General features: G+C 46.4%; 1 protein-coding gene across 3 annotated transcripts in view; it reads left to right on the forward strand.

Annotated features, from left to right (window-relative positions):
• Positions 1-988: 988 nt before the first annotated feature.
• The window catches only part of LOC118367683 (ceramide synthase 2-like), a 75,427-nt gene continuing 57,951 nt past the window's right edge, over positions 989-18,464 (forward strand). Inside the window, exon 1 of one of the 3 annotated variants that reach the window (XM_052513566.1) lies at positions 989-1,556. The gene's annotated coding sequence lies outside the window, so the exon portion shown is untranslated. Of the gene's footprint in view, positions 1,557-7,814; positions 7,869-18,464 lie in introns of those variants that run through there. The other 2 variants (XM_052513568.1, XM_052513567.1) reach the window with 2 other exon arrangements.

Consider the following 18,464-nt stretch of genomic DNA (forward strand, 5'->3'; position numbering starts at 1 on the left):
AGGTGCCATTAATACAGGTACCATAATACCATAATTTGCAAATAAATAGTTTTTTTTAGGTTAGCCTATATTGTATTTTTTAGGTTAACCTATATTGTATTTTTTAGGTTAGCCTATATTGATTTTTTTAGGTTAGCCTATATTGTATTTTTAGGTTAGCCTATATTGTATTTTTTAGGTTAGCCTATATTGTATTTTTAGGTTAGCCTATATTGTATTTTTTAGGTTAGCTTATATTGTATTTTTTAGGTTAGCCTATATTGTATTTTTTAGGTTAGCCTATATTGTATTTTTTAGGTTAGCCTATATTGTATTTTTTAGGTTAGCCTATATTGTATTTTTTAGGTTAGCCTATATTGTATTTTTTAGGTTAGCCTATATTGTATTTTTTAGGTTAGCCTATATTGTATTTTTAGGTTAGCCTATATTGTATTTTTTAGGTTAGCCTATATTGTATTTTTTAGGTTAGCCTATATTGTATTTTTAGGTTAGCCTATATTGTATTTTTTAGGTTAGCCTATATTGTATTTTTTAGGTTAGCCTATATTGTATTTTTTAGGTTAGCCTATATTGTTCTTTTTTAGGTTAGGCTATATTGTATTTTTTAGGTTAGGCTATATTGTATTTTTTAGGTTAGCCTATATTGTATTTTTTTAGGTTAGCCTATATTGTATTTTTTTTAGGTTAGCCTATATTGTATATTTTAGGTTAGCCTATATTGTATTTTTTAGGTTAGCCTATATTGTATTTTTTAGGTTAGCCTATATTGTATTTTTTAGGTTAGCCTATATTGTATTTTTTAGGTTAGCCTATATTGTATTTTTTTGTCGTTTACGCACTAATAGTTGGTAATGTAAATAGCCTTAATCACACCATTATTATAGAGAGAAGGGTAAAAGTGATTATTGAGGGCCGGAAACAAAATGCGGATGTGTGTGTGTCAGCCAAGTGTTCTCGTGTGCCTAAACGTCACCTGTGACTCTTCCTCACAGTTATTTTCTATTTCACTCCTAGTCTCACCCCTCTCGCGATCCGTTCTCCAGACGCAGCAGCTCGGCTGGTATACGCCTATTACCGGCCAACCACCCTGTCCCACAGAGAGAAGAGAAATAATAAGTGGGACACACGAAAGATAATGTATCCTAGCTTGTAGTTTAGATGTATCCAGGACAATCAGAGCGGATATCCATCGACACAGAAAGAAACCCCGCCGTTACTCGTCTCGCGGTCTCTCAACTTCTCCCACCTACTCTTTCTTTTTATCTCAATCCTTCTATCTATTAAAATGGTTTTTGACTGGATGGAAAGATGTGGATAAACGGCGGAAGTGGTCAGGTCGGACCCTAATCTAAAACAACGAGACACCCGGGCCGTCACGAACGCAGCAGGCAGAATATATTCAACAGGAGCTATACTTTCTCTGGCTGGACTGATTTTCTGCTCAGCGGTCGAACTTTCTGAAAATTGCATATAGGCTACCGCTGTCTGTTCCGTGTGCTCTAACCCAAAGTCTCATACATCGCCTTGGACCTCAGTGAGAGGGGATTGGGACCAAAGTAAGTACCGTTATCTCAATCACATCAATAAGACTGTTATTGTGGTATAAACTGAATAACGGTTTCGTCTGAATATGCAGTGTTTCTACAATAGCCTAGTCTGTTCAAGTGTTGAAGGTTTTCAAGCTAATCCTACCCGTAACCCTAACTTTAACCACACGGGTAACCTTATGCTTAACCCTAACATTAAATTACAAACAAAAGGCTTATTTTTTTCATGAATTTTTACAATAGCCAATTTTGACTTTGTGGCTGCGCTAACCTTTCGGTTATCTAGGCATGCAGCCCACAATGAAGCGCGATCACTTGGACACGAGTCATGACGCAAGACACGTACGTTTATCCTATGATTAAGGAACGCCGTTTGGGACTTTGCGTGTCAAAAAAGATACACTTCAAATAACACTATTTGATGTGTCAAATAAGCTTATTGGATCTGAATATGACTGCACGTCACATAATCATTTCATGCGTTCATAAAGCTTTTACGTAGGTATTACACATTGATTACACAATCACTCGTATGTCATATGTCACAAAGATTCACCGACACGTATGCTATGATGCTGGTAAAGTTGTCTCGCGCACCTACAACGCTGGTAATAAAAAAGCTAGGTAGCTGATGGATGCAAAGAATGTTCTTCCCCAAAAAATTTGCAAAACGACATCATCTGTTTCTGTAGCTATAGTTAGACAATTAACTATATAGCTAGGTGTCATAATTTAAAAGGACCCTAATTTATAAAAGGACCCTAATAATTTTATTTTATTAATGGTGGTCGGACCCATCTCTGAAGCTCGCCACAATAACGATTAGCCACAATACTGGACATTGGGGTTAGCCAAAAGAAAGGTATGTCATTGTGGTCCTTCTGTGGCTCAGTTGGTAGAGCATGGCGCTTGTAACGCCAGGGTAGTGGGTTCGATTCCCGGGACCACCCATACGTAGAATGTATGCACACATGACTGTAAGTCGCTTTGGATAAAAGCGTCAGCTAAATGGCATATATTATTGACAGTGACGCAAATCGCTCTCATAATTCAATAGATCATGCGAATGGAGTTTGGAATGTTGTTATATAAAATAAAAAAATATTATAATTTGTAAATTTAAAAAAAATATGTTCATATTACACTGGATAAATTAGACTTTAGCGTTGCATTGGGGGCATACTTACCTATGGATTGTGGATCAATGACATGGGGTATCAGTCTACTCAGTGACACCCAGAGAACATTAGCGTCGTAGCTCTTATTGTGGGACTTTGAAACATCTGTGAATTGAACCACATTTATAGTCAACCTACTATGTGTTTATGTGTTACTCTGTGTTGTTGTTTTTGTTGCACTGCCTTACTTTATCTTGGCCAGGTCGCAGTTGTAAATGACAACTTGTTCTCAAGTGGCCTACCTGGTTAAATAAAGGTGAAATAAAAAAGTGCATTGAACACTATTCCAGAGGAAAAACAATACTGCGAGGATGTTTTGAAATCTGATAACTCTGAGGAGAATGTTGGGAAAAAATATATTAGGTATTGAATAGACTGATACCCCATTTCATTGATCCCTAATCCTTAGGTAAAATGTACAGTGCAATATACACAATAGGCTGACTGGGGAGGTTATTTCGCAGATCGAATCCCTGAGCTGACAAGGTAAAAATCTGCCGTTCTGCCCCTGAACAAGGCAGTTAACTCACTGTTCCTAGGCCGTCATTGAAAATAAGAATTTGTTCTTAACTGACTTGCCTAGTAAAAAATGTTACAGTCACAGTCCCGCTATAAGAGCTACAATGCTAATATGTGCGTAAACTCTTCACAGTTGTGTTCTGTGGGTGTCACCGAGTAGACTGATACCCCATTTCATTGCTTCACATTCCAACTTTGTTTAACATGATCTAGTCTAAATATGGCATGATTCCAACAGTAACCTTCTGCATCACTTTCAAATAGGTACTTTTATTTTGAAGGCAAACCGCAAATTCCACGATTGTGCCTAATCCTTATTGTGGCTAGCTTCACAACACATAATCATTCCAGTCAATCCTCACTCCTCTGTCATCAAATCAAATGTTATTTGTTACATGCGCAGAATACAACAGTGAAATGGTTACTTTCAAGCCCTCAACCAACAAGGCAGTTTTAAGAAAATCCTCCAAAAGGTAAGAATAAGAATAACAAAAAATTTAAGAGCAGCAGTAAATAACAATAGTGGGGCTGTATACAGGGGGTACCGGTAAAGAGTCAATGTGCGGGGGGCACCGGTGTCGAGGTAATTATGTACATGTAGGTAGAATTATTAAAGTGGCTATGCATAGATAATAACAGAGAGAAGCAGCAGAGTGTGTTGGTTTGGGGGGGGGGCAAAGCAAATAATCTGGGTAGCCATTTGATTAGCACTGATCTGATAGAAGTGGACAGGACAGCTGGACCTCTGATGAAGCTGGCTGGCTGCTTATAACGTTAGCTTTGGGCAACAGGGTTAAGTAGCTGGCTAGCTATTTATATTTATGAACTGAAGTTCAATTTCAATAAGCGAACAACAAGTGGCTACCTAGCTAATACTTACTCGCAAGGATTTCTAATTTATTGCTAGGAATAATGAAAATGACTGCAGTTTCGACTGGTCATTGTTTTCAGGCGGGTTGTATTGGTGCTAGTGTAACAGTATAGACTTTGCGTCCGTCCCCTCGCCGCGACCTGGGCGCGAACCAGGGACGCTCTGCACACGTCAACAGTCACCCTCGAAGCATCGTTACCCATCGCTCCACAAAAGCTACGGCCCTTGCAGAGCAAGGGGAACCACTACTTCAGGGTCTCAGAGCAAGTGACGCCACCGATTGAAATGCTATTAGAGCACACCACCGCTAACTAGCTAGCCATTTCACATCCGTTACACTCACCCCCCTTTTGACCTCCTCCTTTTCCGCAGCAACCAGTGATCCGGGTCACGGCACCAATGTAACAGTATAGACTTTATGTCCGTCCCCTCGCCCCGACTTGGGCGCGAACCAGGGACGCTCTGCACACGTCAACAGTCACCCTCGAAGCATCGTTACCCATCGCTCCACAAAAGCCACGGCCCTTGCAGAGCAAGGGGAACCACTACTTCAAGGTCTCAGAGCAAGTGACATCACCGATTGAAACGCCACTAGCGTGCACCATCGCTAACTAGCTAGCCATTTCACATCGGCTACACTAGCTAGGTACCAAGCTAAAGCTAGCTACCCCAGAAGTTGCGGTCAAACAAATAATGGCTTAAAATTAATGCCGTACTGTAAATATATCATTCGTGACCGGTGTGCGCTTGTTTGCAGACTTTTTATGTACAGCTTTGACAGTGCTACTGACAGTAGTGGTGGCGCTTGGCTTGCACGTGCAAATTCAGAACACACAACATTCTATAGTAGAATTGTGTTATTTGATGTGTCAAATTAAAAGCTTATTTAATGTGTCAAATAGTGTTATTTCATGTGTCAAATAGTGTCATTTAATGTGTCAAATAGTGTTATTTCATGTGTCAAATAGTGTTATTTAATGTGTCAAATAGTGTCATTTCATGTGTCAAATAGTGTCATTTCATGTGTCAAATAGTGTCATTTCATGTGTCAAATAGTGTCATTTCATGTGTCAAATAGTGTCATTTCATGTGTCAAATAGTGTCATTTCATGCGTCAAATAGTGTCATTTCATGCGTCAAATAGTGTCATTTCATGCGTCAAATAGTGTCATTTCATGCGTCAAATAGTGTTATTTGACTTGTATCTTTTTTGACACGCAAAGACCCAAACGGTGTTCCATATATGATGAGATAATTGTGAACTCGGAAAAATATGAAGACAAATCACGACGTCAGTGATCTTCAGGTCAAAAAGTCGGAAAAAAGTCGGAGTTCTAGAAAGCGGTCCGAGTTCCTGAGTTGGAATTCCGAGTTGGGTTATTTTTCAGAGTGGGAGCTTGTTTTTTTCGAGTTATCAGTTTTTTTGAACGCTCGGAAGTCAGAGATTTTCCAGTTCACAGATGTTTTGAACACGGTATATGGCCTATTCTGTTTGGCTCCTTCCGACAAATTGTAAAATAGAAAAGAGATGGTCCTTCTGTGGCTCAGTTGGTAGAGCATGGTGCTTGTAACGCCAGGGTAGTGGGTTCGATTCCCGGGACCACCCATACGTAGAATGTATGCACACATGACTGTAAGTCGCTTTGGATAAAAGCGTCAGCTAAATGGCATATATTATTATTATATATAAAAAGCTTAAACGTACAATATGCAGAAATCGCTCAGCCTGGTTGCTAAAATTCTAATACTTTGCCTAATTTCAGTTTATGTGACAAAACAAGTGAAGTTAATCATTTCACAATCCAAACCACTGTGAAATAAATACATTTTCAATAACCCCAAATATTGAATTTTCAGCTGTTTGAAGCAGGTGTCCAAAATCGAAGGTAAAAACAGGAGAAATGAAACAGGAATGGGAAGCATATGGAGTGGCATGTAGCAATGAATAAGATCAAATTCATTAGCTTAAACCTCATATTTTACTCTTCTTAACTTTTATTTTAAACCATATCTTAAACGTTTGACTGTCAGAAATGCATCCTTATTAAAAAGAACAGGTAAAAAGTGCTCAGTCAGACAGCATGATGTCACACAGACAGCATGATGTCACACAGACAGCATGATGTCACTGATCTTAAACACACTGATGGATCAATAGCTGACTGTTAACACATCAAAGATCTGAGTCCCAACTCTCTACCCTGCATCTGTCCATTAGGCTTTACTCCTTCAATCACTTGTAGTTTTTATGTGTACATTTTATTGCAAGTCTGTCTGTGTGTGGCCCTTTAATTTCAGTAAAGTGCTCTTTTACAGGGTCACAGCAAGGAGTACAGTCCAACATCCTCTCCCTCTGCCAGTTGGAGAGGGAGACAGACAGAACAGAATATTGCTGTTAAAATGTCTCAGGCATGACCTGCATTAAAGTGAATTTTCAGTCATAATAATATAACATCAGTGTGACTGGTGAGGATACAGAGGGTCACGCTCTGGATCTCTAAACCTTCTAATCAGAGGTCATGAAATCCCATTTTTAGTTTGAGATTAACCAAACCAGAATGTGGACTTTAATCTGGTTGTGGATTGTATTACTTCAAATCATTTAACCTGACATAATTTAGACCCACTGTTGGACATAGTCTATCTTATTCAAGAGATTTTATCTCAGTAGGCCAAATCCTAATTTGAGGTCTGCCTGTCACGCCAACCTCCCATTGACTGGAAGCATGATTTACAACATGGCAGTCTCAGTTATGAACGCTGATCTCAAATTACAATTAAGGTCACTGAAACTAAACAGGTCTCTCTCTCTCTCTCTCTCTCTCTCTCTCTCTCTCTCTCTCTCTCTCTCTCTCTCTCATATATATTGCTCTATATTTCTCTACTCTGCTCTGCTCTACACTGCTCTACTCTATCCTGGTCGTCTCTGTGTGCCAGAGGATGTATGATATGCTTTATGACTCACCATGAATAGACGGTTTCCTCTGATAGACCAACATGCACTCTCTCTCCCCTCCCCCTCTCCCTCTGCCCCCCAGGGGTTGAGAAACTCGTATGTTAGTGTTAGTCTGCTTTGACTACTCACATTCTCCTGTCAGACAGTGCCACAGAAACAGAGGGAGGAAGAGAGATGGCACTTCCACTCTCCCATCCAGCCAGAGAGGAATCCTCCGTCTGATTGGCTCAGAAAAATGGCCAGAGTCCGGTCACATGATCCTGTCAGCCAATAGGAAGGGGAGTTGGGCTTCTGTCAGGAAAAGTGCTGTTGCAGGCTGGGTCCTCTGGCTGACCTGAAAAAGTATTTTTCTTTGCTCTGTTGCGATGTGCACACACACACACACACACACACACTGATGCTCTTAGACTCAAGAACACTGGTATTGACTGAAATGTCACCACCATGTTTCTAATGTTTATCTAAATGAAATCTATGATTCCTCCCATGGAGAGACCTTTAGACCATACGTTAGCATACTGAAACCTCCAGGCCTACTCTACAGTTTACTGCTTTAGGTCCACATGATATTGTGAGTTGGGACCAGAGGTTATCACACAGGGAAGTGAGTCCGGCCTTTATTGCTTCTCTGCTGTGTGTGATGTGTTATGATCTTTGGACTGCTCTGTGGCTCTGTTTTGTAGCAGGGAAGATCCCTGTATCTGTGCTGTTGTGGTTAACTCTGCCTAGTAGACTCACCTATACAAGAATCAACTGCCTAAAACACAGTAGGACAGAGGAATTTCTATATCTACAATGTATATTGCTTTTAAGAATTGTCTGTGAGAATGAAATTGTCTAGGGCATTTGGAATTCTTCCTAGGAGTATGCGGTAGTTGTAAGCAATGTACTGTGTCCTACCCTCCTCTTTGCTCTGTGTACATCTGCTCGTTCATGTTGTGATCTTCAACAGCATTTTATAGAGTTCCTTTCTACATTTCTGGAATAGCAGGCAATCTGGGTGATGTGCCCTAAAGGCATGGAAAGTAGAAGAGTTCAATATCTCTGCTAGTGTGCTCGCAGAAAGTCAACAGGGTTATTCACCTGTCCAGACCCCCCCCCCCACCTCCTGTCTGTGTTGTGGAGGTGTTGATTTCCCAGTGAATACACCTCCTGTCTGTGTTGTGGAGGTGTTGATTTCCCAGTGGACCCCCCCCCACCTCCTGTCTGTGTTGTGGAGGTGTTGATTTCCCAGTGAATACATGGACCCCCCACCTCCTGTCTGTGTTGTGGAGGTGTTGATTTCCCAGTGAATACATGGACCCCCACCTCCCCCCACCCCCCCCTCCTGTCTGTGTTGTGGAGGTGTTGATTTCCCAGTGAATACATGGACCCCCCCACCTCCTGTCTGTGTTGTGGAGGTGTTGATTTCCCAGTGAATACATGGAATACCCCCCCACCTCCTGTCTGTGTTGTGGAGGTGTTGATTTCCCAGTGAATACATGGACCCCCCACCTCCTGTCACCTCCTGCCCCCCCCCCACCTCTGTGTTGTGGAGGTGTTGATTTCCCAGTGAATACATGGACCCCCCCACCTCCTGTCTGTGTTGTGGAGGTGTTGATTTCCCAGTGAATACATGACCCCCACCTCCCCCCCACCTCCTGTCTGTGTTGTGGAGGTGTTGATTTCCCAGTGAATACATGGACCCCCCACCTCCTGTCTGTGTTGTGGAGGTGTTGATTTCCCAGTGAATACATGGACCCCCCCCCACCTCCTGTCTGTGTTGTGGAGGTGTTGATTTCCCAGTGAATACATGGACCCCCCCACCTCCTGTCTGTGTTGTGGAGGTGTTGATTTCCCAGTGAATACATGGACCCCCCACCTCCTGTCTGTGTTGTGGAGGTGTTGATTTCCCAGTGAATACATGGACCCCCCCCCCCACCTCCTGTCTGTGTTGTGGAGGTGTTGATTGGACCCCCCCACCCAGTGAATACATGGACCCCCCACCTCCTGTCTGTGTTGTGGAGGTGTTGATTTCCCAGTGAATACATGGACCCCCCACCTCCTGTCTGTGTTGTGGAGGTGTTGATTTCCCAGTAAACATTGATCTGTGAATACATGCCCCCCCCACCTCCTGTCTGTGTTGTGGAGGTGTTGATTTCCCAGTGAATACATGGACCCCCCACCTCCTGTCTGTGTTGTGGAGGTGTTGATTTCCCAGTGAATACATGGACCTCCTGTCTGTGTTGTGGAGGTGTTGATTTCCCAGTGAATACATGGACCCCCCCCCACCTCCTGTCTGTGTTGTGGAGGTGTTGATTTCCCAGTGAATACATACTGTGTTGTGGAGGTGTTGATTTCCCAGTGAATACATGCCCCCCCCACCTCCTGTCTGTGTTGTGGAGGTGTTGATTTCCCAGTGACATGGACCCCCCCCCACCTCCTGTCTGTGTTGTGGAGGTGTTGATTTCCCAGTGAACCCCCCACCTCCTGTCTGTGTTGTGGAGGTGTTGATTTCCCAGTGAATACATGGACCCCCCCACCTCCTGTCTGTGTTGTGGAGGTGTTGATTTCCCCAGTGAATACATGGACCCCCCCACCTCCTGTCTGTGTTGTGGAGGTGTTGATTTCCCAGTGAATACATGGACCCCCCCACCTCCTGTCTGTGTTGTGGAGGTGTTGATTTCCCAGTGAATACATGGATTTCCCAGTGAATACCCCCCACCTCCTGTCTGTGTTGTGGAGGTGTTGATTTCCCAGTGAATACATGGACCCCCCCACCTCCTGTCTGTGTTGTGGAGGTGTTGATTTCCCAGTGAATACATGGACCCCCCACCTCCTGTCTGTGTTGTGGAGGTGTTGATTTCCCAGTGAATACATGGACGTGGACCCCCCACCTCCTGTCTGTGTTGTGGAGGTGTTGATTTCCCAGTGAATACATGGACCCCCCCTGTGTTGTGGAGGTGTTGATTCCCCAGTGAATACATGGACCCCCCACTCCTGTCTGTGTTGTGGAGGTGTTGATTTCCCAGTGAATACATGGACCACCCCTGTCCACCTCCTGTCTGTGTTGTGGAGGTGTTGATTTCCCAGTGAATACATGGACCCCCCCCCCACCTCCTGTCTGTGTTGTGGAGGTGTTGATTTCCCAGTGAATACATGGACCCCCCACCTCCTGTCTGTGTTGTGGAGGTGTTGATTTCCCAGTGAATACATGGACACCCCCCCCCACCCACCTCCTGTCTGTGTTGTGGAGGTGTTGATTTCCCAGTGAATACATTGACCTCCTGTCTGTGTTGTGGAGGTGTTGATTTCCCAGTGAATACATGACCCCCCACCTCCTGTCTGTGTTGTGGAGGTGTTGACCCCCCCACCCCAGTGAATACATGGACCTCCCCCCACCTCCTGTCTGTGTTGTGGAGGTGTTGATTTCCCAGTGAATACATGGACCCCCCCCACCTCCTGTCTGTGTTGTGGAGGTGTTGATTTCCCAGTGAATACATGGACCCCCCCACCTCCTGTCTGTGTTGTGGAGGTGTTGATTTCCCAGTGAATACATGGACCCCCCACCTCCTGTCTGTGTTGTGGAGGTGTTGATTTCCCAGTGAATACATGGACCCCCCCCACCTCCTGTCTGTGTTGTGGAGGTGTTGATTTCCCAGTGAATACATGGACCCCCCCCCCCCACCTCCTGTCTGTGTTGTGGAGGTGTTGATTTCCCAGTGAATACATGGACCCCCCCACCTCCTGTCTGTGTTGTGGAGGTGTTGATTTCCCAGTGAATACATGGACCCCCCACCTCCTGTCTGTGTTGTGGAGGTGTTGATTTCCCAGTGAATACATGGACCCCCCCCACCTCCTGTCTGTGTTGTGGAGGTGTTGATTTCCCAGTGAATACATGGAGGTGTTGATTTCCCCCCCCCACCTCCTGTCTGTGTTGTGGAGGTGTTGATTTCCCAGTGAATACATGGACCCCCCCACCTCCTGTCTGTGTTGTGGAGGTGTTGATTTCCCAGTGAATACATGGACCCCCCACCTCCTGTCTGTGTTGTGGAGGTGTTGATTTCCCAGTGAATATGGACCCCCCCATGTGGACCCCCCACCTCCTGTCATGGATTTCTGTCCAGGTGTGATTTCCCCCCCCCACCTCCTGTCTGTGTTGTGGAGGTGTTGATTTCCCAGTGAATACATGGACCCCCCCACCTCCTGTCTGTGTTGTGGAGGTGTTGATTTCCCAGTGAATACATGGACCCCCCACCTCCTGTCTGTGTTGTGGAGGTGTTGATTTCCCAGTGAATACATGGACCCCCCCCCACCTCCTGTCTGTGTTGTGGAGGTGTTGATTTCCCAGTGAATACATGGACCCCCCACCTCCTGTCTGTGTTGTGGAGGTGTTGATTTCCCAGTGAATACATGGACCCCCCACCTCCTGTCTGTGTTGTGGAGGTGTTGATTTCCCAGTGAATACATGGACCCCCCCCCACCTCCTGTCTGTGTTGTGGAGGTGTTGATTTCCCAGTGAATACATGGACCCCCCCACCTCCTGTCTGTGTTGTGGAGGTGTTGATTTCCCAGTGAATACATGGACCCCCCCCCCCACCTCCTGTCTGTGTTGTGGAGGTGTTGATTTCCCAGTGAATACATGGACCCCCCACCTCCTGTCTGTGTTGTGGAGGTGTTGATTTCCCAGTGAATACATTGACCCCCCCCCCTCCTGTCTGTGTTGTGGAGGTGTTGATTTCCCAGTGAATACATGCCCCCCCCCACCTCCTGTCTGTGTTGTGGAGGTGTTGATTTCCCAGTGAATACATGGACCCCCCCACCTCCTGTCTGTGTTGTGGAGGTGTTGATTTCCCAGTGAATACATGGACCCCCCACCTCCTGTCTGTGTTGTGGAGGTGTTGATTTCCCAGTGAATACATACCCCCCACCTCCTGTCTGTGTTGTGGATTTCCCAGTGAATACATGGATCCCCCCCCCCACCTCCTGTCTGTGTTGTGGAGGTGTTGATTTCCCAGTGAATACATGGACCCCCCCACCTCCTGTCTGTGTTGTGGAGGTGTTGATTTCCCAGTGAATACATGGACCCCCCCACCTCCTGTCTGTGTTGTGGAGTGTGATTTCCCAGTGAATTTCCCAGTGAATACATGGACCCCCCCACCTCCTGTCCCAGTGAATACATGGACCCCCCCCCTCCTGTCTGTGTTGTGGAGGTGTTGATTTCCCAGTGAATACATGGACCCCCCCCCACCTCCTGTCTGTGTTGTGGAGGTGTTGATTTCCCAGTGAATACATGGACCCCCCCACCTCCTGTCTGTGTTGTGGAGGTGTTGATTTCCCAGTGAATACATGGACCCCCCACCTCCTGTCTGTGTTGTGGAGGTGTTGATTTCCCAGTGAATACATGGACCCCCCCCACCTCCTGTCTGTGTTGTGGAGGTGTTGATTTCCCAGTGAATACATGGACCCCCCACCTCCTGTCTGTGTTGTGGAGGTGTTGATTTCCCAGTGAATACATGCCCCCCCCCACCTCCTGTCTGTGTTGTGGAGGTGTTGATTTCCCAGTGAATACATGGACCCCCCCCCCCCCCCACCTCCTGTCTGTGTTGTGGAGGTGTTGATTTCCCAGTGAATACATGGACCCCCCCCCACCTCCTGTCTGTGTTGTGGAGGTGTTGATTTCCCAGTGAATACATGGACCCCCCACCTCCCCCCCCACCTCCTGTCTGTGTTGTGGAGGTGTTGATTTCCCAGTGACATACCTCCTGTCATGGACCCCCCACCTCCTGTCTGTGTTGTGGAGGTGTTGATTTCCCAGTGAATACATGGACCCCCCCACCTCCTGTCTGTGTTGTGGAGGTGTTGATTTCCCAGTGAATACATGGACCCCCCCCCACCTCCTGTCTGTGTTGTGGAGGTGTTGATTTCCCAGTGAATACATGGACCCCCCACCTCCTGTCTGTGTTGTGGAGGTGTTGATTTCCCAGTGAATACATGGACCCCCCCACCTCCTGTCTGTGTTGTGGAGGTGTTGATTTCCCAGTGAATACATGGACCCCCCACCTCCTGTCTGTGTTGTGGAGGTGTTGATTTCCCAGTGAATACATGGACCCCCCACCTCCTGTCTGTGTTGTGGAGGTGTTGATTTCCCAGTGAATACATGGACCCCCCACCTCCTGTCTGTGTTGTGGAGGTGTTGATTTCCCAGTGAATACATGGACCCCCCACCTCCTGTCCCCCAGTGAATACTCTCCTGTCTGTGTTGTGGAGGTGTTGATTTCCCAGTGAATACATGGACCCCCCCACCTCCTGTCTGTGTTGTGGAGGTGTTGATTTGGACCCCCCAGTGAATGACATACATGGACCCCCCCACCTCCTGTCTGTGTTGTGGAGGTGTTGATTTCCCAGTGAATACATGGACCCCCCCCCCACCTCCTGTCTGTGTTGTGGAGGTGTTGATTTCCCAGTGAATACATGTGATGGACACCCCCCCCACCTCCTGTCTGTGTTGTGGAGGTGTTGATTTCCCAGTGAATACATGGACCCCCCACCTCCTGTCTGTGTTGTGGAGGTGTTGATTTCCCAGTGAATACATGGACCCCCCCACCTCCTGTCTGTGTTGTTGTGGAGGTGTTGATTTCCCAGTGAATACATGGACCCCCCCCACCTCCTGTCTGTGTTGTGGAGGTGTTGATTTCCCAGTGAATACATGGACCCCCCACCTCCTGTCTGTGTTGTGGAGGTGTTGATTTCCCAGTGAATACATGGATTTCCCCCCCCACCTCCTGTCTGTGTTGTGGAGGTGTTGATTTCCCAGTGAATACATGGACCCCCCCCACCTCCTGTCTGTGTTGTGGAGGTGTTGATTTCCCAGTGAATACATGGACCCCCCCCTCCTGTCTGGAGTAATGTTAGGCAGGGAAGGAACCTCCTGTCTGTTTTGTGGAGGTGTTGCAGGCCTGCCCCCACCTCTGTGTCTGGGTCTGGGAGTTGATTTCCCAGTGTTAGGCAGGGAGGGAAGAAGGAGGCAGGCCTGTCTCCTGTGTCTGGGTCTGGGAGTGAAGTGTTACCCCCCCGGTCAGGTGGATTTCCCAGTGAAGAAGGTGGAGTGCAGGCCTCCTCTGTGTCTGGGTCTGGGAGTCTGTTAGGCAGGGAAGTGAAGGAGAGAGCCCCGCCTCCTCTGTGTCTGTGGATTTCTGGGACCTCCTGTCTGTGTTGTGCAGTGGATGTGAAGACCCCCCACCTCCTGTCTGTGTTGTGGAGGTGTTGCAGGCCTGACCCCCCTCTCCTGTCTGGGTCTGGGAGTGAATCCCAGTTATGGGTCTGTGTTGTGGAGGTGGAAGTGTACATGGACCCCCACCTCCTGTCTGTGTTGTGGAGGTGTTGAGCCAGTGGCCTGACACCCCCCACCTCCTGTCTGTGTCTGGGATTTCTGGGATCCCCCTCTGGGTAATGTTAGGCAGGGAAGGAAGGAGAGAGCCAGGCCTGCTCTGTGTCTGGGTCTGGGAGTAATGTTAGGCAGGGAAGGAAGGAGAGAGCCAGGCCTGCTCTGTGTCTGGGTCTGGGAGTAATGTTAGGCAGGGAAGGAAGGAGAGAGCCAGGCCTGCTCTGTGTCTGGGTCTGGGAGTAATGTTAGGCAGGGATGGAAGGAGGGAGGCAGGCAGAGAGGTAGGCATGGAGGGAGGGAGGCCTCGCTCTGCCTCTCTGAGCTTCCGTCAGCTGGGGAGGGAACCTACTCAATGAGGCAAGTCCTGGAGGAATCAGGGAGGGGGAGTGGATAGGGGAGGGGTTTGGGGGTTGAGGAGAATTGGGGGAGTGGGTTGGGTAGGGTGTAGGAGGGTGGCGTCAGAGAGGATTAGGGTAGTGGTTTGGAGTGGGTTTAGGGAGCAGGGTTGAGTGGTGTGTGGGAGGACATTCTGACTCAGCACAGATAGATGATTCACAGCAACAAAAAAAACGCCATGATTCATACCGTCCCCCACTCAACTCCCATCCCCATCCTACCACACCCAAATCACAGTCAAAGTAAAGCTTCTCTCTACTTTTCTCTCTCTGAAACCACGAAGCGCCAGTCATGAATCAGGAAGCCAAGTGTTTGTTTCTTGGGCTTTAGGAATGTAACTGAAGAAGTGCCTCAGGCCTTGAAAAAGAAGAAAATAACTGATTGAAAGGAAGGTGATATCATCTTGCAACGTGGTCTCAGAGCATTTTGTATTATTCTGTACGTAAATCCAAAACACGCCATTTATACCGAACAAAAATATAAAAACATAACATGCGATAATTTCAAAGATTTTACAGTTCATATAAGAAACTTGTCAATTTAAGTAAATTCATTAAGCCCTAAAATATGGATTTCACATGACTGGGAATACAGATATGCATCTGTTGGTCACAGATACCTTTAAAAAAAGTAAGGACGTGGGTGGATCAGAAAACCAGTCAGTATCTGGTGTGACCACCATTTGCCTCATGCAGTGTGACACATTGTAACGCACTTCTATGAGTAGTGGGTGCGGAGTCAGGCGCAGGGAACAGAGGGTAAAGGACAATTGTTTTTTATTCCGGCGCAGGAAAACGGTCACGCCAAAACACCAGGCACATAACAAAGACCGGCCCAAAAACAGGACCCAACCAGACCGGAGAAAAACAAGAAAATCGCACAACCACAAACACGAACAGAGGAAATAAGCCATCGGGCATCACCGGCTTCAATAGCCCGACTAACACCTAAACAAGAAACAGGTGTAACCAATAAGACAAAACCAACAGAAAAGGAAAAAGGGATCGGTGCCAGCTAGTAGACCGGTGACGACGAGCGCCGAGCGCCGCCCAAACAGGAAGAGGAACCACCTTTGGTGGGAGTCGTGACACACATCTCCTGATCAGGCTGTTAATTGTGGCCTGTGGCCCAGTCCTCTCCAATGGCTGTGAGAAGTTGCTGGATATTGGTGGGAACTGGAACACGCTGTCGTACACGTCCATCCAGAGCATCCCAAACATGCTCAATGGGTGACATGTCTGGTGAGTATACAGGCCATGGAAGAACTGGGACATTTTCAGCTTCCAGGAATGATGTATAGATCCTTGCGACATGGGGCTGTGCATGATCATGCTGAAACATGGCGGCAGATTAAAGGCACGACAATGGGCCTCAGGATCTCATCACGGTATCTCTGTGCATTCAAATTGCCATTGATAAAATGCAATTGTGTTTGGGTTGGCTGAAAGGTTTAGGGGAAGGGTTAGCTAACATGCTACATCAGCAAAAAAATAAATGTCCGTTTTTCAGGACCCTGTCTTTCACAAGATAATTTGTAAAAATCCAAATAACTTCACAGATCTTCATTGTAAAGGGTTTAAACACTGTTTCCCATGCTTGTTCAATGAACAAAAAACAATTCATGAACATGCACCTGTAGAACGGTCGTTAAGACACTAACAGCTTACAGACGGTAGGCAATTAAGGTCACAGTTATGAAAACTTAGAACACTAAAGATGCCTTTCTACCGACTCTGAAAAACACCAAAAGAACTGCTCATCTGCGTGAACGTGCCTTAGGCATGCTGCAAGGCGGCATGAGGACTGCAGATGTGGCCAAGGCAAATAAATTGCAATGTCCGTACTGTGAGATGCCTCAGACAGCGCTACAGGGAGACAGGATGGACAGCTGATCATCCTCGTAGTGGCAGACCACGTGTAACACCCGCACAGGATTGGTACATCCAAACATCACACCTGCAGGACAGGTACAGGATGGCAACAACAACTGCCCGAGTTACACCAGGATTGCACAATCCCTCCATCAGTGCTCAGACTGTCCTCAATAGGCTGAGAGGGGCTGGACTGAGGGCATGTAGGCCTGTTGTAAGGCAGGTCCTCACCAGACATAACCGGCAACATCATCGCCTATGGGCAAAAACCCACCGTCGCTGGACCAGACAGGACTGGCAAAAAGTGCTCTTCACTGACGAGTTGCGGTTTTGTCTCACCAGGGGTGATGGTCGGATTTGCGTTTATCGTCGAAGGAATGAGCGTTACACCGAGGCCTGTACTCTGGAGCGGGATCGATTTGGAGGTGGAGGGTCCGTCATGGTCTGGGGCGGTGTGTCACAGCATCTTCGGACTGAGCTTGTTGTCATTGCAGGAAATCTCAGCGCTGTGCGTTACAGGGAAGACATTCTCCGTTCTCATGTGGTACCCTTCTTGCAGGCTCATCCTCCAGCAGGACAATGTCACCAGCCATACTGCTCGTTCTGTGCGTGATTTCCAAAAGACAGGAATTTTAGTGGTCTGCTTTGGCCAGCGAAGAGCTCGGATCTCAATCCCATTGAGCATGTCTGGGACCAGTTGGATCGGAGGGTGAGGGCTAGGGCCATTCCCCTCAGAATTGTCCGGGAACTTGCAGGTGCCTTGGTGGAAGAGTGGGGTAACATCTCACAGCAAGAACGGGCAAATCTGGTGCAGTCCATGAGGAGGAGATGCACTGCAGTACTTAATGCAGCTGGTGGCCACACCAGATACTGACTTTTGATTTTGACCCCCCCTTTGTTCAGGGAAACATTATTCCATTTCTGTTAGTCACATGTCTGTGGAACTTATTCAGTTTATGTCTCAGTTGTTGAATATTGTTATGTTCGTACAAATATTTACACATGCTAAGATTGCTGAAAATAAACGAAGTGGACAGTGAGAGGTCGTTTCTTTTTTTGCTGAGTTTAGTTGCAAAGTAGCTATAAAGTAGTTGCAAAATTGTCAATTAGCTAAAATGCTAAAGTTGTCTGATGAGATTGAAACACGCAACCTTTGGGTTTCTAGATGTTTGTGTTGCTAGACTTTTGCATTATACTCCCACCCATCCACCCCTAACAACCACCCTCCTTTTGTTTTTGCTTTAAGTAACCTTATATCTTACATAAGCATACCAAATATAACATATCATACTCATTTGAGCGTTCCGGATTTATGTTTACTATGTTACGTCTCGGCTATGAGACCAGACTGGGATATCAGTGAACAACAAATGCTGTGGTAACAGCTACGAAGGCGCCAGGGCAATGAGTGGATCTTACTCAGGTGTTCAAAACACATGAGACCGAGAGCCTAATGCTTCATAGGGAGTTTTTTTATGAGTTTAGTTTTGAAAATGATCTCTCCGCAAAAGCGACAGTTTTACAGGGATGGTATAAACATCTTGATTGCCATAGCAACATCAGGGGAACTGGGCAGAAGAGTTGTTCTTCAAATACAGCAGTTCTGCAAGATCTTTAATTTAGCCTCTGATTCTCCTTAATTGCCGGCCTCAACAGGTTACGGAAAGAGATGAACTGTAGCCTATTGAAAGCTCTGGGGACAGGTCGTCTGGATACTTAACAGTCAATAAATTGGCAGATGTGAACAGATTATCATCTTT

This window comes from Oncorhynchus keta, unplaced genomic scaffold (assembly GCF_023373465.1).
Source record: "Oncorhynchus keta strain PuntledgeMale-10-30-2019 unplaced genomic scaffold, Oket_V2 Un_scaffold_1315_pilon_pilon, whole genome shotgun sequence".
Taxonomy (NCBI): Eukaryota; Metazoa; Chordata; class Actinopteri; order Salmoniformes; family Salmonidae; genus Oncorhynchus; species Oncorhynchus keta.